General features: G+C 53.1%; 1 protein-coding gene across 6 annotated transcripts in view; it reads left to right on the top strand.

Moving 5' to 3' along the window:
* The window catches only part of LOC140422747 (rho guanine nucleotide exchange factor TIAM2-like), a 586,909-nt gene that overhangs the window by 405,619 nt on the left and 154,400 nt on the right, over nucleotides 1–26,890 (top strand). Inside the window, exon 1 of one of the 6 annotated variants that reach the window (XM_072507707.1) lies at nucleotides 2,910–3,065. The exons of the other annotated variants lie outside the window; for them this stretch is intronic. The gene's annotated coding sequence lies outside the window, so the exon portion shown is untranslated. Of the gene's footprint in view, nucleotides 1–2,909; nucleotides 3,066–26,890 lie in introns of those variants that run through there. 6 annotated transcript variants of the gene reach the window in all.

The raw sequence follows: 26,890 nt of genomic DNA, 5'->3' as shown, positions 1-26,890 counted from the left end.
TGTTGTTCAGAATCAATGAGATGATCAGTTACAGTGAGCTGTCAGTTCAATTTGAAATTCCTGCATTGAATCCAAGAGTGAGTCATTGAGTGTCACACGTAAAGAGCAGGGCACAGTGTGTTCACTGAAATAATTCATCAGGTTGTCCTCCTGAAGCTGACACCCACTCTTGGATTCAGAGATGGCTTCCTGAATGGAGCTGAACGAATGGAAATGTTCCATAATCGTTTTATTCCAGAAGAAGTGTTCCATTAATTGTCTTTATTCAAAGGATGTTTTAAACATAGAATATTAATCAGTTGCATTGTATGTAAAAACTTATCCAGCTTCTCAGAAATACAAAATAATTATTAATGACAGTACAGTGACAGCCATTTTAGTCACGACAAAGCAATAATTTGAGTAATTTGTAAATCTTTTTTTGCTGGTGTTGTAGATGAATGTTCGATGAAGACCAGAACTCTTTGCTTGAAATAGTTCCAGTGCATCTGAAAGATTCTTTGACACTATCAGAATAGGCAAATCTGGGACCTTAGTTTAACATTTTACTGAAGTATGTCATCCCTGACAGTAAAGCGATTTCTGCAGGACTGCATTAAAATAGATCTATCTTGACCAGCTGGACTGCAAGCAACGCATTATAGTGAAATAAAAGTAGAAAAGGCCGGGAAAACTCTGCAGGTTTGGCAGGTCAGATCCAAAGAAGTCAATTTGGACCCGAAACGTTAACTCTGTTTCTCTCGCCTCCAGAGTTTTTCCATTGTTTTCTGTTTTTATTTCCAATTTCCAGTAACCACAGTAATTTGTTTTTAAATGCAATATCGTGACTTGAAAAGTATGAACAGCATGTCACAGCAAATTGATTGATGTGATGGACTGTAAATAGCATGTCCATAAAATTGTCACTTGTGTTTCAGCAAACTTTCCATTTTTTTTGTCTCGAATAAGATTGATTGTGGTGTTTACAGGAGCTCCTCATTTCTTGAAATTTAATTATAAATTCAAACTTGGAGAATAGCTTTGGGCGTGATTCAGCGATCCCGTTGCGCCCGGCACCACTCAAAGTGCAATAGGCGAATCGCACGCAAGTCCCAAATTAGGGTCCATGCTGATCGTCCAACTCTCTCTACCTTGCGGGATTTGGATCTGAATATTTAAGGTTCATTTAAATACCCGGACGCTGGGACTCACTGGCCGCTCCTGGGAGACCTCACCATGGCGTCATTTAGTACTAGTCCACACAAACGTGGACCAGTCGTAACAGTACCTGGGGATGCCTCCCAGGCCATTGGAGATACTCGGGTGGTCAGGGACAAGGCAGAGTGGCACTCTGCTGCTCTCCCTGGCACTTGGGCACCTTGGCACTGCCAGCCTTACACCCTGGCAGTGCCACCCAGGCAGGCTTGCAGTGTCAGGGTGGCACTGCCAGGATACTAAGATGACGAGTTGGCACTGCCAGGAGCCAGGTGGGCCTTGCCGGGGGGGGGTGATTCCCGGAGCCTCCCTAAGGTTCGATGGGTCAAAAGAGTGTGGGGGCCTGAAAGGATGGGGGAAGATTGGGGCTGCTGGACAAAATGACGCCCCGATCTGCAAAAGGCATTTCTTATCTCTCAAAGTGAGGCCTAGTGGGGAGAAACGCCTCGAGACCAAAATAACCGTCAAAGTGCTATTGGATAGTTCAAGTTAAAGTCCGTTGAACCGTGCCCATTGAAACTGAAATTTGATATTTTGGTGAAACAGTTGAGCATTCCAGGCAACTGTCGGCAAAACCCAAAGATAATCTCAAATTAGTCATCAGAAAGATATTTGCATTTTCTGTTGACTGAAACCTAGTTTTGAGTATTTAACAAGGCAGCTGTGCTATGATATTCTGCAGCACGTGAGGAAAAAGTGGTGTAGCTCCTGTGACTATTCGTTTTTTTTGGTTTTTTTAAATTTTCCAATTAATGGGCAATTTAGTGTGGCCAATCCACCTATGCTGCACATCTTTGAGTTGTGGGGGTGGGACCCACATAAACACGGGGAGAATGTGCAAACGCCACACAGACAGTGACCCGTATGTGACTCTATTAGTGATGCAATTCAGAATCTATTTAAGTATACCCCCTCCACTCTCTCAGCTTTCCTTAAATTTAGGGTGAGGTTGGTTAAACCTTGAGAGCTACGTCCTTGGTAAAGTGTTCATCCAGCAGTCTGTCCGAGCCCAAAAACAAAATGCAAAATGAGAATAATGGTTTAAAAAAAAAAAGCAGACATTACAAAGTTTGGATTTAGAATTGTAAGGTGCTTTTCTGATAAATAATCATTAAGCTGCTCAATTACCAGCTGTCTAGCGAGAAATTGGGTGTTTTTGTTGACAATTTAAGGAATTTAGACATTACCCATTTTCCACCGGTATGTAACTCTTTGGCATTGAAGATGTACTAAGTTTATTTAAGATAATTTTCTCTTCGTAAATGTACCTGCAGAAGCTAAGCTCGGATGTTATTGAGGTGCTATCAGCTAATAGCACTCGAGGATTGTATCCCTTTTTAGTGCTACTTTGTAACCCTACTTCGGATCCTAACGCAGCCCAGTGTAATGAATTGCAGCTGTGTGCCAGTTTCTCAACGGTAATGCTAACATTGAGTGCAGTGTAATTTTACATAGCATTGTCATTTGAAAGCATCCATTACTGTCAAAGTTGCATTCAAGCCTTGTCAGCTCCATTGGTATGGCCTTTGAGCAATGAATAAAATTATAGCATGCAATGGGGGGTGGGGGGTGGGGGGGGGGGGATTGTACTTTTGACAGAAAACAGGGCAAATGGTTTTAAGAAAAGCTACTTTTAGGTTCTTTCATTGCCGCAGCTCAAGTGAACATACTGACGGGCTTCATCCGTGTATATAATCCAAAAGTAATTTTACGAACAAAACGGCATGTCCGTGTTATAACTCCAGCTGCTTCTATAAAAGTTGTGTGTGCCTTCCTTGCCAACATTAGGCATGATGACAAAAGGGGGAAGCTTCTACATTTGATGTTATCTGCCAGCAAACCATTTCCTACTGGTGGACAATGTGTGACGGGTAAGTAGTTGTGAAGCATTTGTATTCCTGCTTATGCTTCTTCAGAGTTGATTTCATGACACTCGATTTGCTTTCCACCTTTTTTGTACGCATTCCTTAAGTTTAAAACACAGTGGATATCAGATTATCATGGCTCTCTGGATTCGGCTAGACAGTTTTTCTTCCTGAGTGTGGATCTCTGAACAATAAGACAGGTAAGAATAGGTCACAGCACTGTTTGAAGTCAAGTTCTGAAAAATAGTAATTGAATGAAAGAAAAGACATTATAGCTACCTCCAAAACGAACATGGCCCTTTAATAGTGAAAGTATCTGCTGTCAAATAATACCATAAGTCCCCTAATCATTGTCTCTGACAAGTGTATAACTGGTAACTATGCAATGCGAAAGTAAGCTTCCAAATGTATTCAGTCCTCATTTTTAGAAGTCTACCACTCTGGCAAAATTGTTACTGCAAGCATATTTATTGTCTCATATGCTTATATTCTTTCACGCATTTTTGAAATACTTAGACTACGGTATAAAGCACAGGGCTTGTAGCAAGGTTAACTTGTCTCAAAGAAGAAATAGAGCAAAGAAGTAGGTGTCTAATTTTGCACTGAGATAGATCTGCAATAACATGAAGAATGGGGAACGTGCAAGGGTAAATTAAAAAATGATAATGTCAACTGTATATTCTTTTGGATGGTATTTTTGACCTTTTGGAGACAGCGAAAGCAATAAAGACTTGATAATCAAGTACTTCTATTTTAAAAGCTAGTTCGGGAGTTAGTGGCAGTTCACTGCAAGATCCTGTTAATATTTAATATTGTGCCAAATTTGGGGCTGATTGAGAACCAGTTGTCACTAAAGGGCTAATAGATGTTTTTACTGACATTGAAATGGAACAGATTGACTGTTATATTGAATGCAAACACCTCGATGGTAGCTTATTTACAACTTGTAATTTTCTTTTAAATGTTGACGTTTTGCTAAATAGCTAAAGGTATTGCTCTGACGGGAATATATTTGCATGAGTGCTGCTATCCCTATATTGGGTACATTGCTCATGTTTCTATGTTTAAATATTAAGTTCTAACAATCGCTAATTTGAGGGGAATATCACAGCTGAGGTCCGTTCTGTTCTTGACCAAGTTCCACACTCAGTACACTTCTTTTTCATTGGACAGAAAAAGGGGGTCTTGCTGACTTTTTCCACCACTCCCTAGCATTGAGGTCAATTGTACCGGCTCTTATAACATTCCAGCTGAAATCAGCTAAGTTTGTGCAGATCACAATCAAGCAAGGAACATTCTGGTCTATAATTGTGTATAATTAGCAAGGGAAATAATGCTCCATTTCATTTATTTGTTAGATAGTCACGGAGATTATTTCACAAAATACTCTGTTGAATAGTTTGTTGTACTTCTAACTGTAATGAAGCATGTTCACCAAGATGTAAATTTCTCTATTGTTAATATTTGTTACCTTGCAAGTTGGAAAGATACTAAAATGAGATTGCTGGATGGTAGAGTACTGATGTTTGGATGTTCTGGATCACACACAGGTCACCAACACTTGAAGTAGTGCAACACTATTTTATTAAAAGGTTAACTATTTAAACATACTTGAACTGTGGGTAAATACGATACTAGCTTTAACTAAAGACCTTTGCCTTGTCCTAACCAGTTGATGCACTCAGCACATGGTGAATGTCTGTGTTGCAGGCTGTGAGCTCTGTGCTCCTAGCTAGCTGCTACTCGAATGAGCAGGAACTCTGATGTCCCCTGTCTTTATAGTGCGTGTGCTCTCACTGGTGATTGGCTGCGGTGTTGTGTATGTTGATTGGTTCCACTGTGTGTCCATCAGTGTGTGTCTGCACCATGATATACTGGTGTATATTATGACAACCCCCCTTTCATACAAAAAAATGTGCCTGCGTGACAATAAATAGTGTGTGATGAATGTTCCTGACAACGTGTGTGCGAAATATTTACAGGACTATGTACATAAAACTAAGCTATTTACATGGGAAGGTGCCTGGTGCAGAAAAAACAGTGTGTCACACAAATAACGAGATGAACACTATTTACAAACCACTTGAACGATTAAACAGAAGAACAGAAGAGATCAGAGAGTCCATTAGTGCACAAAGTTCACGAATTGAGTCTCTGAGGTGGGCGACGAATTCTGGTTGACCGCCTCAAGGGTGGGTCAGGAGCCACCGGCTGAGGAGCGGGCTGGACTGCGTCAGAGTGAGGAGGATGCAGAGTAACCGGAATCTCCGCATAGTCCAGGTCAGGGACAACAGGAGGGTGTGGCACTGGCGGAGGATCACGTAGCGAGCGCGGAACGAGGCGAAGGGCACGTCGATTACGGCGCAGGATGGAACCATCCGGTAGATGAACCAGGAACGAGCGGGGAGCCACCTGCCAAAGAACCACAGCAGTTGCAGACCAGCCACCATCCGGAAGATGGATGCGGACGTTGTCATCTGGAGCCAGAGCAGGGAGATCAGCTGCACGGGAGTCATGAGCCGCCTTGTGCTGTGCACGAGGCAGTTGCATTTGTTGAAGGACCGGAACGTGGTCGAGGTCTGGGACGTGAATGGACGGCACCCTCGTCCTCCGGGTGCGACCCATGAGCAGCTAGGCTGGCGACAGGCCAGTGGACAGTGGGGCCGAGCGATAGGCCAGCAAGGCGAGGTAGAAGTCGGATCCTACATCGGCAGCCTTGCAGAGGAGCAGTTTGACTATGTGGATGCCATTCTCCGCTTTGCCATTGGATTGGGGGTACAGGGGACTGGGTGTCACATGCACAAAGTTGTACCTCTTGGCAAAGTTCAACCATTCCTGGCTTGCGAAGCAGGGGCCATTGTCCGACATCACATTGAGTGGGATCCCGTGACGAGCAAAGGTGTCCTTACAGGCACGGATGACTGCAGACGATGTGATGTCGTGCAAACGTACCACCTCCGGGTAGTTTGAAAAATAGTCTACAATCAGAACATAGTCCCTGCCCAGCGCGTGGAACAGGTCGATGCCGACCTTGGACCAAGGGGACGTGACCAACTCATGGGGCTGTAGGGTCTCACGCGGTTGGGCCGGCTGGAACCGCTGACATGTGGGGCAGTTGAGCACTGTGTTGGCGATGTCGTCATTGATGTCGGGCCAGTACACTGCCTATCGGGCCTGTCGGCGGCATTTCTCCACGCCAAGATGGCCCTCGTGTAGCTGTTCCAAGACAAGCTGGCGCATGCTGTGCGGGATAACAATGCGGTCCAGCTTCAGGAGGACACCATCGACTACCGCCAGATCGTCTCTGATGTTGTAGAACTGCGGGCATTGGCCCTTGAGCCACCCATCTGTTAGGTGGCGCCTGACACGCTGTAGCAAAGGGTCAGCCGCAGTCTCGCGGCGAATTTGGACGAGGCATTCATCCGTGGCCGGTAAATTGGAGGCCACGAAGGCCACATGGGCGTCAACCTGGCAGACTAATCCCGCTGGGTCACATGGGGTGTTGACTGCCCTGGACAGAGCGTCGGCTATGATCAGGTCTTTGCCCGGGGTGTATACGAGCTGGACGTCGTATCGCCGGAGTTTGAGCAGAATGCGCTGGAGGCGAGGCGTCATGTTGTTCAAGTCTTTTTGTATTATATTGACCAACAGGCGATGGTCGGTCTCGACGGTGAATTGTGGAAGACTGTGCACATAATCATGAAACCTGACGACACCGGTCAAAAGGTCCAGGCACTCCTTTTCTATCTGCGCATAGCGCTGTTCCGTGGGGGTCATGGCACGTGATGCATATGCAACGGGGGCCCATGATGAGGCCTCATTGCGTTGCAGGAGCACTGCCCCAATGCCAGATTGGCTGGCATCGGTCAAAATTTTTGTCTCTTTCGCTGGATCAAAAAAGGCCAATACCGGGTCCATGGTAAGTTTTGTTTTAAGTTCTCTCCATTCGCGCTCGTGGGCAGGAAGCCATTGGAAGTCTGTCGTCTGCCTGACCAGGTTCCTGAGAGCTGTGGTATGAGAGGCGAGGTTAGGGATGAATTTCCCGAGGAAGTTGACCTTGCCCAGAAATCGGAGGACCGCCTTCTTGTCCTCAGGCTTGTTCATGGCTGTGATGGCAGCCACCTTTTCCGCATCCGGCCGCACACCCAACTGGGAGATGTGGTCCCCTAGGAACTTGAGTTCCGTCTGGCCGAAGGAGCATTTGGCTCTGTTGAGGCGTAGGCCCTGCTCCCATATGCATTTGAACACGCGCTGGAGGCGATTGATATGCTCCTGCGGGGTGGTGGACCAAATGATTATGTCGTCGACATAGACGCGAACACCTTCAATGCCTTCCATCATTTGTTCCATGATCCTGTGGACCACTTCTGACGCCGATATGATCCCAAACGGCATCCTGTTGTAACAATGTCTGCCAAAAGGGGTGTTAAAGGTACACAGTTTCCTGCTGGATCTGCCCAGTTTAATTTGCCAGAATCCTTTCGAGGCGTCATGTTTGGTGAAGAGCTTGGCGCGAGCCATCTCGCATGTGATCTCTTCGCGCTTGGGGATTGGGTAATGCTCCCTCATTATGTTGCAATTCAGATCCTTTGGATGAATGCAGATTCTGAGCTCGCCGGAAAGCTTCTTTACGCACACCATGGAACTGACCCAGTCGGTTGGTTCCGTAACTCTGGAGATCACTCCTTGGTCTTGGAGGTCCTGCAGCTGCTGCTTGAGGTGGTCCTTGAGGGGTGCTGGGACTCTGCGAGGTGCATGCACCACAGGCGTGGCGTTCTGTTTGAGTAGGATCTTGTAAGTATATGGGAGCGTGCCCATGCCTTCGAAGACGTTGCGGTGCTGGTCGATGATGGCGTTGAGTTGCGCCCTGAAGTCAGCATCGTGGAAGGCAGACGTTTCATCAGGAGAGAGAGAGAGTGAACTCTTTGAACGAGGTTTAGCAGCTTGCACGCTGTGCGCCAAGCAGAGAGTCCTTCGAGGAGCCCACGATCTCGAAAGGAAGGATGGCTTTTCGTGACTTGTGCGTCACTTCGAGTTGGCATGAGCCGGTAGCAGGAATGATGTTGCCATTGTAGTCCAATAGCTGGCAGGCCGATGGAAGAACGGTTGGTTTGACACAAAGGTTTTGGAAAGCAGACCACGCCATGAGATTGGTGGAGGCACCAGTGTCCAGGCGGAATCGTATTTGGGACCGGTTGACCGTCAGGGTGGCACACCACTCATCGTCTGGATCACTGTATACCGACAGCGGCTGGTGTCTTTGCTTCGGGGACAGCCTGTTTTTCGTTACGACACTGACTCGAAAAGGCGCCTTCAGGTCCTCGGTGTCACTGCTGTGTGGGACGTCAGAATCGGACTCGGTGACCGTGGGTTGAATTGCCCAAATATTCCTGCGAGGCTGGTTGAAGCGATATGCATTGGAAGGCTGAGCTGCTCGACAGCAGACATCATAGTGGCTAAGTCTTCCACATCGTAGGCATTGTCGTGATTTTGCGGGGCATTGCCGCTTTAAATGGGCGGAGCCACAGTTGCTGCACGTCGTGATGTCAGCACGTTCGCTGCGCCACCGTGCATGCGTGGTGCTGTCATGCGTGGTGTGCGCCTGCGCATTACGTTCCTCCACATCGCCGTCCCCTCATTTGGTGTGTACAAGCGCGGGAGTCTGCGAAAAGCGTGCGAAATGGCCGCCCTCATCCAGGCTGAGGCCCTGGAGGTGCTCAATCACTTGGACCCGTTCCGCCTCGTGGGGCCCTTGCCATGCCGTTTCAGCTGCTTGTATATGGGAGTACCGACTGGTGGCATTTTCATGTGGAACACAGTTCTCGATGGCGGTCGCGAGGGTGAGTTGCTTTACTTTGAGGAGCTGCTGACGTAGGGGATCCGACTGAATAACGATCTGGTCGCGTATCATGGAGTCGGAGGTGGGCCCGTAGCTGCAAGTTTGCGCAAGGATCCGGAGGTGCGTTAGAAAGGATTGGAAAGGTTCGTCCTTACCCTGCAAATGCTGCTGGAACACGTAGCGTTCAAAACTTTCATTCACCTCTACACTGCAGTGAGTGTCAAATTTGAGGAGAACCGTCTTGAACTTCGTCTTGCCTTCGTCATCTGCAAAGGTGAGAGAGTTGAAAATGTGGATGGCATGGTCCCCGGCCGTGGAGAGGAGAAGAGCAATCTTTCTGGTGTCTGAGGCACCCTCCCTGTCCGTGGCTTCGAGGAAGAGCTGGAGGCGCTGTTTGAAAATCTTCCAGTTGGCCCCGAGGTTGCCGGCGATGCGGAGCGGCGGCGGCGGGCTGATGTTGTCCATGTTGCAGGATGACGGAATGCTGGCGGAAGGCAGATCACTTGCAGGTAGGTCTAAGAAGTGCTAGTATGCAACCACTCCTGGTATCATGATGTGTTGGGTGTTCTGGATCACATACAGGTCACCAACACTTGAAGTAGTGCAACACTATTTTATTAAAAGGTTAACTATTTAAACATACTTGAACTGTGGGTAAATACGATACTAGCTTTAACTAAAGACCTTTGCCTTGTCCTAACCAGTTGATGCACTCAGCACATGGTGAATGTCTGTGTTGCAGGCTGTGAGCTCTGTGCTCCTAGCTAGCTGCTACTCGAATGAGCAGGAACTCTGATGTCCCCTGGCTTGAGAGTGCGTGTGCTCTCACTGGTGATTGGCTGCGGTGTTGTGTATGTTGATTGGTCCCACTGTGTGTCCATCAGTGTGTGTCTGCACCATGATATACTGGTGTATATTATGACAAGTACTACAAGACTGGTTTCACTTGGAAACTTAGGTTTGAATTCAGCTGAAGTTGCCTATAGCTGGTCATAATAGTCCACTACAACATTAGTTTGAACATTTCCAAATTACTTTCAGCTGGTCCAAAGGGTGGGAAGAAGAAACATATGAAAATGATGGATAAGAAAAGACCTACTCATTCATCCAGCCTGTCCCACCCAGTTGTATGTCTTGTGCAGCAGTATATGCACACCCCACCGATCTGGAGCCTTTTAATTTCCTGGGAGTGGCAAAAAAAAGCAATAAAATCTGGCCCAATTAAGGAGAAAAAGTGGAAATTTTCTCTCTAACAAGAGAATTCAAACTAGTCCAGGAGGTCATGGGGGCCCAGATTTGCACGAGACCCACCCTTGTAGGAATTAATTTATGTCCCATTGGGAATTTAGCTCTCACAAAAAGAAAAAGGTTAAATTAGGAAGCTGCAAACCTGTTGCACAGTGTAAAAGTCCTTCCTGTTTATTTCCTTTTTAAATTTTGGTCCGTGGACCAATAATCGGAATGTGCCTGTAAAGAGGAGAATACTTGCCAGGATAGTGTGTTCCTAGGTTTTGTATTTTGCAGAGGAGAAACCAGACTCATTCGTGCCGAGTGAAACTTAGGGACCGGTTTTGCAGGAAGTTGGTTCTATTGGCTAACTGGATACTGGTGGGTTGGCCAGGGACTGTGTTCTGCCTGACAACAGTCAGCGATTGGTTCCTACCAGGTTACATTTTTCGGAGAGAACCTGCCAGAAGCCTCTAGACCCTCAAAGGAAGAGGAGATGTGTTTCTCCCCCTTGCACTCTGCGAATCTCCAGTGAAGATGATTGCAAGCTGAAGGAAAAGAAGGTACCCGACTGAAGGCTGAACCTTGAGAAAGAAACTAACAGGAAGACATCCATCTTCGCGCCGCTCCAGCTGTAGATCTCGGCGCGAACTGGGTGCCGCGGGATCCGCTCATGCGCAGTTGCGCCCGCGCCAACGAGGACATGCGCAGTGGCGGCGCGCGTGCATGTGCAGTGAACTCCTTCAACGTGCCGGCCCCGATGCAACATGGCGCAGGCCTACAGGGGCCGGCGCGTAGGAAAGGAGGCCCCCAGCCAGAGAGGCCGGCCCGCCGATTGGTGGGTCCCGATCGCGGGCCAGGCCACATCGGAGCCCCCCCCCCAACCCCCCCTCACAGGCTGCCACCCGACCCTTACACGCTGAGGTCCCGCTGGCTCAGAGCAGGTTAGAACGGCACCGGCGTGACTCGGCTCTTTTCCTACAGCCGCTCGGCCCATTCGGGCCGGAGAATCGGCCGGCCGGCACGGCCAGCGCTGGCGCCGATTCTTCGCACTGCGGAGAATCACATGCTGGCGTCGGGATGGCATGGCCCGTTTGCAGGGATTCTCCGGCCCGTCGCGGGGCTGGGAGAATCCCACCCCCTACCTCTCACCTTGAATTTCTACCCCCTCGTGACTGACCCTTCAACTAAGGGGAACAGCTGCTCCCTATGCACCCTGTTCATGCACCTCACAATCTTGTACATCTCGGTCAGATCACCCCCTCAGTCTTCTCTGCTCCAAAGAAAACAACACAAGCCAATCCAACCTTTCTTCATAACTTAAATGGTCTATCCCAGGCAACATCCTGTTGAATCTCCTCTTTCCCCCCCCCCCCCCCTCCAGTGCAATCATATCCTTCCTATAATGTGGCAATGAGAACTGCACAGAGTACTCCAGCTGCAGCCTCACCAAAGTTCTATACAACTCCAACATGACTTCCCTGTTAAAAGGTTACTTGTTTATATTTTTACCAACCTGGTGACTGTGGTCAATTTAACTCAACCAAAGCCAATTTTAATTTCACCTGTGTTGCGACTCTGGGGCTGGATTGGACCATGCATTAGCTCAGGGTGTTGTAATGACAGGTCCACTATTCATTGGGAACAGTTCTGCACTTGCATAACAACCCTTCCTCCAGTTGAAATAATTGGTCAACAAAAAATAACAACAGAAACATAATAAAACATCCCAACGTTCTTCACAGGAACAGTACAAAACAAGATCTCACACTGACCCACATAAGGTTTATTAGGTCTAATGGCTGAAAGCATCGTCACAGCAGTAGGTTTGGAAGAGGGTCTTCAATGAGGAAAGAGAGGTAGAGAACAGGAGAGATTTAGGGATCAAATTCAAAATCTTGGAGCCTAGACAGCTGGAGACATGGCCACCATTGGTAGAGTGATTAAAATCAGGGATGGACAAGACTTTGAAATTAGATAAGTGCAGATATTTCTGAGGATTGTGGCAGTTGAGGAGGTTACAGTCTTTGGTCTTCCCGACATTTAACTGGAGGAAATTTCAGCTCATGCAGTACTGCATGTCAGAGAAGCTGTCTGATAATTTAGCAACAGGGGAGGAGTTGAGGGAGGTGGTCTAGTCACTTCATTATTTTATAAACCTGGATCAAATCAAATAGTCTGCACTTTTCTTAAATATAGAGACCCAAATCATTGAGGCTTTTTGGGAAACTAAGATGTTGTAAACTGGCAATTAATCTTGTGGTTCTCCTCTACACCCTTGATCTGCAATAAGTTTACAAAAAACTGTTCTTTCCTTTCGCCTCTGTGCTTTTCTCTTTCTTCCTCTTCCCTTCATTTATTTGTATATGAGGCACTGTTGTTTTTTAAATTTAGAGCACCCTATTCATTTTTTCCAATTGAGGGGCAATTTAACGTGTTCAATCCACCTACTTTGCACATCTTTGGGTTGTGGGGGCGAAACCCACGCAAACACTGGGAGAATGTGCAAACTCCACACGGACAGTGACCCAGAGCCGGGATCGAACCTGGGACCTCGGTGCCGTGAGACTGCAGTGCTAACCACTACGCTACCGTGCTGCCTTTCACTATCCTGGGGTGAAATTCTCCGGTATCGGCGCGATGTCCGCCGACTGGCGCCCAAAACGGCGCAAATCAGTCGGGCATCGCGCCGCCCCAAAGGTGCGGAATGCATCTTTGAGGGCCGAGCCCCAACCTTAAGGGGCTAGGCCGGCGCCGGACGAATTTCCGCCCCGCCAGCTGGCGGAAAAGGCCTTTGGTGCCCCGCCAGCTGGCGCGGAAATGACATCTCCGGGCGGTGCATGCGCGGGAGCATTAGCGGCCGCTGACGGCATTCCCGCGCATGCGCAGTTGAGGGAGTCTCTTCCGCCTCCGCCATGGTGGAGACCGTGGCGAAGGCAGAAGGGAAAGAGTGCACCCACGGCACAGGCCCGCCCGCGGATCGGTGGGCCCCGATCGCGGGCCAGGCCACCGTGGGGGCACCCCCGGGGCCAGATCGCCCCGCGCCCCCCCCCAGGACCTCGGAGCCCGCCCGCGCTGCCTTGTCCCGCCGGTAAGGCAGGTGGTTTAATCTACGCCGGCGGGGCAGGCATTTTAGCGGCGGGACTTCGGCCCATCCGTGCCGGAGAATCGCGGGGGGGGGGCCCGCCAACCGGTGCGGCATGATTCCCGCCCCCGCCGAATATCCGGTGCCGGAGAATTCTCCGACCCCCACCCCTGGGGCGTCATTCTCCGACCCCCCCGCCGGGTCGGAGAATGGCCGTTGGCCGCCGTGAATCCCGCCCCCGCCGAAGTCTCCGAAGGGAGAAAAGTCGGCGGGGCGTTAATGGCGCCGCTGCCGCGGAGAATGTCACGGGTCTGCGCAAGGCAGCCGATTTTCGGCCTGCCGATATTCTCCCTTCCGGATGGGCCGAAGTCCCGTCGACGTGATGACCGTTCACGTCGACGTCAATCAAACCTCCTTTTCATCGGCGTGACCCGGTGCTCCAGGCTCACGCCGACCAGCGAGGAGGTGAGTGACGGCCTGGGGGGTTGGCTCTGGGCAGGAAATGGCGTGGCCGCAGCCTGATTGCCTGAGGAGAGGTGTGTCTCGGCTTGTGTGTGTGTGCGGCGGGGGGGGGGGGGGGGGGGGGTTAGAGTAGGCTGGGCTCCGGGGGAGTGCCGGGAGGGGGTCCGTGCCGGGGTGGAGGTTGGGGGTTGGGGAGGGGGTCCGTGCCGGGGTGGAGGTTGGGGGTTGGGGAGGGGGTCCGTGCCGGGGTGGAGGTTGGGGGTTGGGGAGGGGGTCCGTGCCGGGGTGGAGGTTGGGGGTTGGGGAGGGGGTCCATGCCGGGGTGGAGGTTGGGGAGGGGGTCCGTGCCGGGGTGGAGGTTGGGGGTTGGGGAGGGGGTCCGTGCCGGGGTGGAGGTTGGGGAGGGGGTCCGTGCCGGGGTGGAGGTTGAGGGTTGGGGAGGGGGTCCGTGCCGGGGTGGAGGTTGGGGAGGGGGTCCGTGCTGGGGTGGAGGTTGGGGGTTGGGGAGGGGGTCCGTGCCGGGGTGGAGGTTGGGGGTTGGGGAGGGGGTCCGTGCCGGGGTGGAGGTTGGGGAGGGGGTCCGTGCCGGGGTGGAGGTTGGGGAGGGGGTCCGTGCCGGGGTGGAGGTTGGGGGTTGGGGAGGGGGTCCGTGCCGGGGTGGAGGTTGGGGGGGGGGGGGTCCGTGCCGGGGTGGGTGATGGGAGGGCAAATGAGTTGGTCCACCTGGCCAGGTGCCAGCCTCCAACAGTTGGACCCATGCGGTCCATGCCACCTGGCTGGGGGGAGGAGGGGATATGGGCAATGATGACATGTCGTCGTTCCCCTCCCCCCCACCAGGTCGTCATGTTTTCAGATCATCCAGCGATGTTGGCCGCCGTGGTGGCAGCCGCTCATGTCTATGTTGCCCTGGATGAGGAGGAGGAGGAGCGTGCCAGAGAGGCGGCGCAGGCTGCCGCAGAGGGGCAGGCGGCAGCCGCCCAGGCTGGAGGGACACCTGACCGACAGGACGAGGAGGGGGAGGAGGACGTCGCGGCCCCACGGCAACGGAGGCACCCGAGGGCGCCCCGTGTGTACCGGCCCCGGCAGTCATACCAGGACCTCACGGACCGGGAATGCAGGAGGAGACTCCGGATGAGCCGGGAAACCGTGGCACACATCTGCCACCTGCTGGCACACCTGTCACCGCGTGGCACTGGCGGGGGACACCCTCTCCCCGTGTCCGTCAAGGTTACGGTGGCCCTGAACTTTTATGCAACGGGGTCATTCCAGGCACCGAGTGGGGACCTGTCCGGCATATCGCAGACATCGGTGCATCGGTGCATCCGGGCAGTGACAGATGCCCTTTATGCCATGGCGCACCGCTACATCCGCTTCCCCGTGGACCGGGCCAGCCAAGATGCCCGGGCCGTGGGCTTCTCTGCCATTGCCGGGTTCCCCATGGTCCAGGGCGCGATCGATGGGATGCACGTCGCCGTGCGGCCACCTGCAGATAACAGGGCCGTGTTCACTAATAGGAAGGGGACCTATTCGATGGACGTACAGGTGGTCTGCGACCACCGCATGATGATCCTGCACGTCTGCGCCCGTCACCCAGGCAGTGTACACGACTCATTCGTGTTGTCGCGGTCATCCATCCCCGGCATGTACGAGGGACGCCATCCCCGGCTGAGGGGCTGGTTGCTGGGCGACAGGGGCTACCCATTGCGATCGTGGCTGATGACGCCTATACGGAGGCCACGCAATGAGGCGGAGAACCGCTACAATGATGCCCATGTAGCGACAAGGGGAGTGATCGAGAGGTGCTTTGGCGTGCTGAAGATGCGTTTCAGGTGCCTGGACCTCTCTGGGGGCGCCCTCCAGTATCGGTCAGATAGGGTCGGCCGCATCATTGTGGTGTGCTGCGTCCTGCACAACATAGCCCAGCAGAGGGGCGATGTGCCGCAGGCAGAGGAGGGCGGAGTGGAGGAGCAGCAGGAAGAGGCCCAGTCCTCCCCAGATGAGGGGGATGGGGGCAATGGTCAGGGCAGACGGGGTAGACACAGACGGGTGGCTGTCCACCGTTACCGGCTGGCCCAGCGGGCACGGGACAGGCTGATTGCCGCCCGCTTCACTGACTAGATGGGCGTGGGAATCGGGTAGTATGGCCACAGACCGCACACCATGACAACAGCCGACCACCCACACCCCCCACCCATCCACCCACCCAGCACCCTCACCCCCCTCCCCAACCCCACACACCCCACCCGCATGCACACCACCCCCCCACTCCCAATTGCCGATCCACCGGCGGCACAACGGGCCGGGCTCACCCAGTTGCGGGTGGACGCGTGTCTATCGCAGGCCATGGAGAATGATGACAACCCGCCTCCGATGAGCTCCTGGCTCTACATCGTTGGACTATGTCTGACCCATGGCCACAGTACCACCATCCACCCGGACCATCCCTGCATGCGGCTGTGACACTGCAGCGCACGGTCCCGTCCTCTGCCCGGGGGATGTTGATGGCGGCCCAGGGGGAAGGGGGCAGACTCACCTGGGGCTGAGGTAAGACCACCCCTCACACACACACTTGCGCTCAACGTACATGACACCCCCGCACACTTTGGACAGAGCACAAAGGCAGCTTCGGTAGGTGTAACATTGACTTTAATAACCAAAGGAGTTCATGCATGTGCCCTAGCGCCTAAAACTCATCTGTGCCCTGCACCCGTGCCAACTTACTCAGTGTCTAATTGTTTAGCCTTACGGGCCCTTTGACTACGTCTACGTGGTTCCCCAGACGGTACAGCAGAACTGGAGGTGGACTCCTGTGATTCCTGCCCTCTGACACTGGATCCCTTTGGCGGCCGTTTCCTGGGGCATCCTGGCCTAGATGGGCCAGGCTGCGGCCCGGGCGACTGGGATGGCGAGCTGCCAGCCTGTCCTGCCCGTTGCCCACCCGATGCACCTGGGACGGAAGGGGGGGAGTCCGAGGTGTCGCGGTGTACCGGGACCTCCCCTACAGAGGGAGCCGGGACGGACCACACCACCTCCTCCTCCCTCGGGGTGCCCGATGGCCCCCAGGCCTCTACATGGGTGGGGGATGCGAACGGACTGGCCATCCGACGCGCCCCCGACATCTGGCGCTGCCAGTCCTGGAGGCCCGTGCTGGTATCGACAGGGGTCTGCAGGTTTGCAGCCATGGAGCCCAGGGGGTTGTCGAACCCTGTCTGCGACAGTGCGACGCCAGCTCGCACATGGCCACTGGCGCCGATGCCCTCAGCGATGGCCTGCTGAGACTGGGCCATGGCCTGCAGAGACTGGGCCATGGCCTGCAGAGACTGGGCTATGGCCTGCTGAGACTGGGCCATGGCCTGCTGAGACTGGGCTACGGCGTTGAGCGCCTCTGCCATCTGGCGCTGGCACTGGCTCATGGCCTCCTGTGAGAGGGCAGCCATTTCCTGGGCCACAGACGCCGCCTGCACGGAAGGCCCCAGGCCTCGCAAACCGTTCCCCATGTCTGACACCGTCGCACCCATTGCCTCCACCGCGGACGCCACCCGTGCGGTGTCAGCCTGGGTGGCACGCATGACCGGGACCACTCCCAGCTCCTGGACGCGGGTGGACTCCTCCACCTGCGACCGCAGCCGCCGCAAGCCACCCGTCACCCTATTCGCTCGTCTCCGTGTCGGTGGTTGCATCGGATCTATGTGTGGGTGTGGTAACTGCAGGAACCCGGGATCCATCTGGGCGGCAGATGTTCGCTTGGCCTGGGCTGCCCTCCGACCGCCCGGTCCCTCTGCTGCTCCTACCTCCACCTGCTGTACCGGGACGGCTGTGTTGTGCGCACCAGTGAGTGTACCAGACGCCTCATCACTAAAGTGCCCAACCGTGGTGAGTGTTTCTGCGATGGTGGAGGGTGTTGGTGACAGCAGTGGCGTTGTGTCGTGCTCTTCGTCCCACTCTGAGTCCATGGCACTTTGGGATGGGGGTTCGTCTCCACCCATCCACTCTGAGTCACTGTCCGGTATTTCGTCTTCCCGGGTAGTGGTGTCCCGGGTAGTGCTGTCCCGGGTAGTGCTGTCCTGGGTAGTGCTGTCCTGGGTAGTGCTGTCCCGGGTAGTGCTGTCCCGGGTAGTGGTGTCCCGGGTAGTGGTGTCCCGGGTAGGGGTGTCCTGGATAGTGGTGTCCTGGGTAGTGGTGTCCTGGATAGTGGTGTCCTGGATAGTGGTGTCCTGGGTAGTGGTGTCCTGGCTCGGATGTGACGGGGGCCTGTGGCTGCCCCCCTCATCGCTGGGTGGTCGCTCCCGCACGTGACGGGGGTGTCGTCTCCCTGTTGCTCCAGGTCTCTCCGTCTCCCGTGGTCTCCGAGGGGCATCCTGCGGGCGTCGCATGCTGGAGGGTTCGGGTCTCTCCGTCTCCCGTGGTCTCCGAGGGGCATCCTGCGGGCGTCGCATGCTGGAGGGTTCGGGTCTCTCCGTCTCCCGTGGTCTCCGAGGGGCATCCTGCGGGCGGTCTGCATCTGCGGGGATGGGTGCCTGGACGTTTGGTCCTGCGATACACAATGAAGCATGCATGGTTAGACATCAGGCAGTGATCAGGTGATACGGGAGAGGGGGATATAGGGGAGGGGGGATATGGGGACGGGCTGTTGGTGGCTCACTTGCTCGTGGGGCCCCGACCTCTGCATCAGCAACCTCCCGGTCCTCAGGTCCGCCAGCCAGTTCCAGGGCCCTTTCCTCGTGTACGGTCAGTGGCCTCTCATCAGCGGGCCCTCCTCCAGTCCTCACATGCTCCCTATTGTTGTGTGCGCGCTTCTCCTGGGGGGGGGGGGGGGGGTGGTGGCAGGGGTAAAAGGCAACAGTGTTAGGCAGGTATATGAATGCACGCCATCGGTTACGCGTGCATTGCAGAGGTTAAGGTTAGGGCTGGATTCACTTGGGGATATGGGGGAGGGGGGATATGGGGAGGGGGGGATATGGGGAATATGGGGGATATGGGGAAGGGGGGGATATGGGGGAGGGGGGATATGGGGGAGGGGGGATATGGGGGATATGGGGGAGGGGGGGATATGGGGGAGGGGGGGATATGGGGGAGGGGGGAATATGGGGGATATGGGGGAGGGGGGAATATGGGGGATATGGGGGAGGGGGGATATGGGGGAGGGGGGATATGGGGGATATGGGGGAGGGGGGAATATGGGGGAGGGGGGAATATGGGGGAGGGGGGAATATGGGGGAGGGGGGATGTGGGGGAGGGGGGATGTGGGGGAGGGGGGATGTGGGGGATATGGGGGAGGGGGGAATATGGGGGATATGGGGGAGGGGGGAAATGGGGGATATGGGGGAGGGGGGGATATGGGGGAGGGGGGAATATGGGGGAGGGGGGAATATGGGGGATATGGGGGAATATGGGGGATATGGGGGATATGGGGGAGGGGGGATATGGGGGAGGGGGGAATATGGGGGATATGGGGAGGGGGAATATGGGGGATATGGGGGAGGGGGGATATGGGGGAGGGGGGATATGGGGGATATGGGGGAGGGGGGATATGGGGGAGGGGGGGATATGGGGGATATGGGGGAGGGGGGATATGGGGGAGGGGGGGATATGGGGGATATGGGGGAGGGGGGATATGGGGGAGGGGGGAATAGGGGGGAGGGGGGAATAGGGGGGAGGGGGGAATAGGGGGGAATAGGGGGGAGGGGGGATATGGGGAGGGGGAATATGGGGGATATGGGGGAGGGGGGATATGGGGGAGGGGGGATATGGGGGATATGGGGGAGGGGGGATATGGGGGAGGGGGGGATATGGGGGATATGGGGGAGGGGGGATATGGGGGAGGGGGGATATGGGGAGGGGGGATATGGGGGAGGGGGGATATGGGGGAGGGGGGATATGGGGGATATGGGGGAGGGGGGATATGGGGGAGGGGGGGATATGGGGGATATGGGGGAGGGGGGATATGGGGGAGGGGGGATATGGGGGAGGGGGGATATGGGGGAGGGGGGGAAATGGGGGAGGGGGGGATATGGGGGAATATGGGGGATATGGGGGATATGGGGGAGGGGGGAATATGGGGGATATGGGGGAGGGGGGGAAATGGGGGAGGGGGGGAAATGGGGGAGGGGGGGAAATGGGGGAGGGGGGGATATGGGGGATATGGGGGAGGGGGGATATGGGGGAGGGGGGATATGGGGAGGGGGGATATGGGGGAGGGGGGATATGGGGAGGGGGGATATGGGGGATATGGGGGAGGGGGGATATGGGGGAGGGGGGGATATGGGGGATATGGGGGAGGGGGGATATGGGGGAGGGGGGATATGGGGGAGGGGGGATATGGGGGAGGGGGGGAAATGGGGGAGGGGGGGATATGGGGGAATATGGGGGATATGGGGGATATGGGGGAGGGGGGAATATGGGGGATATGGGGGAGGGGGGGATATGGGGGAGGGGGGGAAATGGGGGAGGGGGGGAAATGGGGGAGGGGGGGAAATGGGGGAGGGGGGGATATGGGGGAATATGGGGGATATGGGGGAGGGGGGAATATGGGGGATATGGGGGAGGGGGGAATATGGGGGATATGGGGGAGGGGGGAATATGGGGGATATGGGGGAGGGGGGAATATGGGGGAGGGGGGAATATGGGGGATATGGGGGAGGGGGGAATATGGGGGATATGGGGGAGGGGGGAATATGGGGGATATGGGGGAGGGGGGAATATGGGGGAGGGGGGAATATGGGGGATATGGGGGAGGGGGGAATATGGGGGAGGGGGGAATATGGGGGATATGGGGGAGGGGGGAATATGGGGGAGGGGGGATATGGGGGATATGGGGGAGGGGGGAATATGGGGGAGGGGGGAATATGGGGGAGGGGGGAATATGGGGGATATGGGGGAGGGGGGAATATGGGGGATATGGGGGAGGGGGGAATATGGGGGAAATGGGGGAGGGGGGAATATGGGGGAAATGGGGGAGGGGGGAATATGGGGGAAATGGGGGAGGGGGGAATATGGGGGAAATGGGGGAGGGGGGAATATGGGGGAAATGGGGGAGGGGGGAATATGGGGGAGGGGGGGATATGGGGGAGGGGGGAATATGGGGGAGGGGGGGATATGGGGGGAATATGGGGGGATATGGGGGAGGGGGGGGATATGGGGGAGGGGGGGATATGGGGGAGAGGGGATATGGGGGACGCTTACCCTGCCTGCTCTGACGAGGTCGTTCACCTTCTTGTGGCACTGGGTGCCTGTCCGTGGTGTTAGGGCCACAGCGGTGACGGCCTCTGCCACCTCCCTCCACAGACGCCGGCTGTGGCGTGGGGCAACTCTGCGGCCGTGCCCGGGATACAGGGCGTCCCTCCTCTGCTCCACCGCATCCAGGAGCGCCTCCACATCGCGTGACTCGAACCTCGGGGCTGAGCGACGGCCAGCCATCAAGTCGGGTGTTGCGGTCGGCTGTTCCGGTCGGGTGGGGGGAGCTGCGCGGCCTTATGAGCCGTCACGCCGTGCAGCGCGTATGACGCTGCACGGCGTGAACCACTGCGCAAGCGCGGATCCCGTTACGTCGCTGCTAGCCCATTTCGGGCCGCAGACTATCGGCCCATTTTTATGACGTGACGCAAGTGGGATTTGCGCCGTTTTGTGCGCCGATCGGCGGAGTTTCCGCCGATAACGGAGAATTTCGCCCCTGATCTCCATTGTTATCTTCAATATCTAAAAATCTATAAATCTCTTTCTTGGACATAATCCATGACTGAGCCTCCCCAGCAGTCTGGGTAGAGACTCCCAAAGATACACCCCTCTAAATGATGAAATTCCTCCACATTTCAGCCCTGAATGGCTTACCTCTTATTCTGCGATTGTCTCCTGGTCTGGACTCCCCAAAGCAAGGGAAACAAATTTTCCGGCATCTGCCCTGTTGAAACCTAGAAGAATTTTGCATGAAAGTACTAGAGTCCATAATAAAGGAGCAGGTAACCAAATACCTTGTAAATCTTCAACGATCAAAAAGGGCCAGCTTAGATGGATTTGTGAAGGCTAGGTCATGCCTGATTAATCTGATTGAATGGTTTGAAGTAGTAGACAAAGGAATGTCTAAAGAAACATAGGAGGAGGCCATCCAACCCATCGAGCCTGCTCTGCCATTCAATACGATCATGGCTGACCCAACACTTCAATGCATTGTACACTCAATAGGAACATAGGAATAGGGATGTTATTTATATGGACCTCCAGAAGACATTTGATAACATCCCTCAAAAACGACTGTTAGCTAAAGCTGAAGTTAGCTCAGGGAATTGAAGGCAAATTATTGATCAGGTTAGGAAGTTGGCTGAATGGAAGGACACAAAGGGTAGGGCTAACAGACAGGTTCAAGGCATTACATCTTGGGAAAGTTATATTGGCCTTGAAAGGATGTTTGACTTTTTTTGGAATGATACCAGGAGTTCAAGGCTAATGCTACGAGGGAAGATTAAGGAAACTAGAGTTGTATGCCATTGAATTTAGAGGGCTCAGGGTTGATTTAATTGAAGTTTTCAAGAAATGAAGGAGAACAAATGGGTCAAATTGGGAGAAAGTATTTCCAATAATTTGGAAACTTAGGGCTGGGCAGCCCCTCCCCCCACCTCCCTCCCGTTCACTGTCCGGATTGAACCGGCCAGCGTGGAGGCCCCCGCCCGGGTCCCTTTCCCCCTTGCCCGGCCCTAGGAAAGCCCAGAAATCCCCTTTTAGCACATAAACCCCGCCTATCCACCTACACTCCAAAGAGCCCTCATTTCGAGTGAAAGTCCCATCACTTCCCTTGTCCAAATATATACAACATTGGCTCCTTTAGCCCCTACACCCGCACGCTGTGAAACAAAAAAGAAGAAAATACAGTCATGAGGTTACATCGGCACATGGCCATTTCTCAATTTTTTAGTTCTGCCACAGTCCTTCTGCCTTTGCAAACTCCTCCGCTGCTTCCGCCGTTCCAAAATAAAAGTCCCTGAGCTTGTAAGTCACCCTCAGTTTCGCTGGATATACAATGCCGCACTGCAACTTGCTAATGTACAGTGCTCTCTTCACAAGGCTGAAGGCAGCCCGCCTCCTTCGCCAGCTTCACTGTAAAGTCCTGGTATACACGTATACCAGCTCCGGCCCACTGCACCACCTGCTTCTACTTGGCCCAGCACAGGACCTTCTCCTTCACACTGTACCTACGGAAGCACAGAGTCACTACCCTTGGTGGCTCACTCTCCTTAGGTACAGGCCTCCACGACCGCTGAGCCCGATCCAGTTCATATCGGGAGGGATCCTCCCCTTCCCCCAATAGTTTCCCCAGCATCGCGGCAAAATACTCAGTCGGCCTCGGTCCTTCAACTCCTTCGGGCAGCCCCACAATCCTCAAATTCTGTCGCCTGGATCTGTTTTCCAGATCTTCCATTTTTCCTCGCAGATCCTTGTTAATCTCATCTCCTTCCCCAGCGAGGTAAGTTGATCACCGTGCTGCAATAATGTCTCCTCCACTTCCTTCAGAGCCTGTCCTTGCTCCCACACCTCCGCTCCTGCGCTCGCCACCGCCGTCGTCACCGAGGAAATCACCTCCTTCACCAACACACTCAAAACCTCCCTCATCTCCTTCCTCATTGTCTCCATGTATTTTGTAAACTGCCTTTCGAATTCTGCAGCCCTCACCGTAGTTATTTCTTCAGCCGTAAGCAATGCGGCCTCCCCTGGTGCTCCAGCCTCCATTTTCCTTGGTGATCCCGTGGTGACCTTTGCACTCCCCGACGGACCTTCAGCTATTTTTCTTTTACGGCCGTTTCTTTGCTCACCCTCGACATTTTTCTTTACTGTGCCTTCGCTGTGCCTCCTCTGTGCCTTCTCCCTGCTTTTGCCGCCTCCGTGGACCCTGGGACCGGGCTTAAAGCCCCGAAAATGCCATTCCCGAATGGGAGCCCTCCATTGTGCGGCTGCCTCCTGCCCGCCATCACCGGAAGCCACCGATCAGTTTTCAACTTTAAAACTGAGAATGATTTTTGTTAGCCAAAGGTAACAAGGAATATGGCGCAAAAGTTAGGTCTATGTAGTTGGGTTACAAATCAGCCATAATCTCTTTGACTGGTGGGGAAATTGGCTTTGAAGGGCAAAATTATCTATTCCTGTATTTCTGCGAAGAGTGTGGATATTGAATTCAGTAGCACATCCCGTCAAATTAAGTGCTCCATACTGGATGGTGTTGAGGTTTCTGAATATTGTTGCTGGTACAATTTTCTAAGCAAGTGTGTATTCCATCATGCTCTTGATTTGAACCTTGTAGTTTTGAGAAGTTTACACCTATTGCATCCCTCGCCCTGATTGTGGAGGCACAATTAGAAAATCTCATACACGACTTTCAAAATAGTAAAACAACCCAAGATACTTGACGGGAACGTAACAGAAATACGTGGTAGAATTTGAGAGCAAGCCATGTAAAGAGATATTAGGACAGGTGGCCAAAAGTTAGTCAGAGCAGTAAGTTTTAAGAAACCTAATTGCAAAGCCATGGTTTTATACCTATGGGCCATAACCTCCATGGAGTCACAATCACAGTTGACTGCCACTCCTGTCCTCGTTACTTACACTGAAATGCAGCCGTACCTTTCTCACCCAACATTCCGGCTTGGGGTTTCCAAGGCATTGGGTAGCAGAGTCCAAGGTAAGGAAGCCATGGTCCCTTTTGACAGCATCAGCTGATAGACTGGGTTGACGGGGTAGGGTGGATATGAGGAGGTGTAGGGGATAGGGTGGTTCATGGTGGGGGGGGGTTGGGTGGTCAAAGTAGGGCTGATAAGTGAGGTGGTGGTCGGTGTGTGGGCGCGATCACTGAGGGGTGTGCAGAGGGTAGTCGAGGTTGATGTATTTAGGGATGGGGTGGGTAGTTGGGAGGAGCGGGTAGTTGTAAGGGGTAGTCAGAGGGTGAGGAGAGCAATCGGGGGGGCATTGTTGGGGGGCCCCATGAGGGTTAGGGGGGAGTCCACTGTTCACTGTATATTAAACTCCTGGAGGGGCCCAAAGCCACACACCTTTGGTCCTGAAAAGTATCCAGTCTACAGTGGACTGTCTACCTAAGATTACCATTGTGGGGGGTGTAGAATGTCCAGAAAAATTGAGCAACAGGTAAAACTAACAGTTTCACGTTGATACTATGCAGTAGTAACACAAGGGTTTGTTGCCATTTGGCCAAAAAGACATTCTGCCTCACACAAACAAGTGAAGTGGTTTGTACATTTCAGTGCCAGTGTGGTGCCAGAAATGTAGGCCATATGTCCATTAACTGTCAAATCATATCAAGCAACATATCCATTCAGCTGATCGCAACAGGTGAAGTATCGATGGTACCCAATAAGCCTATGCTGGCAAAACATTGGCCAACATTAGATGTGATTCTGCAATTGAACAGCATTTGCTAAACAATCCTGATTGTGCTTAGAATTACACTGACAGCCAATTTAAGATTATCAGTCAGGCTCTCAGTGGCTCATTTATGCATGCTAGAAACTATATATATTCACACATGAGGCCTCTCTGTCTTTGCAACAGAAAGAGAATGTCCACGTATTGCACCTTTTCCAACTAAACAAAAGCTTGTGGGACAGCCATTCTCTGGTTCATTCCCCATGGCAATGCCTTAACCAATGGGAGTCAACCTGCCTGGTTTGAATGTAAACAAAAGCTTAGCAGTTAATTGTTCTCTGGTGCATTCCCCATGGCAATGTCTCTGCAATCAAAGTCTGTTTCCCAACCATTCAGTATTCTCATCTCATGTACTATAAACTGTTGTTCCCTTTACAATTGTTATTCTTGTGAACCTCTCCTGATGAGTACAAGACGAGAAACTTCAACAGCATGCCTCATTTTTCAGCAATTCTCAGGTTCTCCCAAACAATCACATGTTGGTACTTCTTCCAGCATTATCTTGAACATGTTTGTGACAGATTAGTGAAGTTTCACTTTTCCTCTATCCTATAGGCTCCTCCTTTACTTCTGCCACCACTTCATTCAAACAAAGAACAAAGAAATGTACAGCATAGGAACAGGCCCTTCGGCCCTCCAAGCCCGTGCCGACCATGCTGCCCGACTAAACTACAGTCTTCTACACTTCCTGGGTCCGTATCCTTCTATTCCCATCCTATTCATGTATTTGTCAAGATGCCCCTTAAATGTCACTATCGTCCCTGCTTCCACCACCTCCTCCGGTAGCGAGTTCCAGGCACCCACTACCCTCTGCGTAAAAAACTTGCCTCGTACATCTACTCTAAACCTTGCCCCTCGCACCTTAAACCTATGCCCCCTAGTAATTGACCCCTCTACCCTGGGGAAAAGCCTCTGACTATCCACTCTGTCTATGCCCCTCATAATTTTGTATACCTCTATCAGGTCTCCCCTCAACCTCCTTCGTTCCAGTGAGAACAAACCGAGTTTATTCAACCGCTCCTCATAGCTAATGCCCTCCATACCAGGCAACATTCTGGTAAATCTCTTCTGCACCCTCTCTAAAGCCTCCACATCCTTCTGGTAGTGTGGCGACCAGAATTGAACACTATACTCCAAGTGTGGCCTAACTAAGGTTCTATACAGCTGCAACATGACTTGCCAATTCTTATACTCAATGCCCCGGCCAATGAAGGCAAGCAAGCCGTATGCCTTCTTGACTACCTTCTCCACCTGTGTTGCCCCTTTCAATGACCTGTGGACCTGTACTCCTAGATCTCTTTGACTTTCAATACTCTTGAGGGTTCTACCATTCACTGTATATTCCCTACCTGCATTAGACCTTCCAAAATGCATTACCTCACATTTGTCCGGATTAAACTCCATCTGCCATCTCTCCGCCCAAGTCTCCAAACAATCTAAATCCTGCTGTATCCTCCGACAGTCCTCATCGCTATCCGCAATTCCACCAACCTTTGTGTCGTCTGCAAACTTACTAATCAGACCAGTTACATTTTCCTCCAAATCATTTATATATACTACAAAGAGCAAAGGTCCCAGCACTGATCCCTGTGGAACACCACTGGTCACAGCCCTCCAATGAGAAAAGCATCCTTCCATTGCTACTCTCTGCCTTCTATGGCCTAGCCAGTTCTGTATCCACCTTGCCAGCTCACCCCTGATCCATTCTCTCTCCACTTTATCCCTCTCCAGCTCCTCTGTCCTTCACTTCTGTTTCTCTCTTCCATCTTGTTTCTCCAGCTGTCTCTCCTTCATTTG

This window comes from Scyliorhinus torazame, chromosome 1 (genome assembly GCF_047496885.1).
Source record: "Scyliorhinus torazame isolate Kashiwa2021f chromosome 1, sScyTor2.1, whole genome shotgun sequence".
Lineage (NCBI taxonomy): Eukaryota > Metazoa > Chordata > Chondrichthyes > Carcharhiniformes > Scyliorhinidae > Scyliorhinus > Scyliorhinus torazame.
This window is presented reverse-complemented; position numbering and strand designations above follow the sequence as displayed.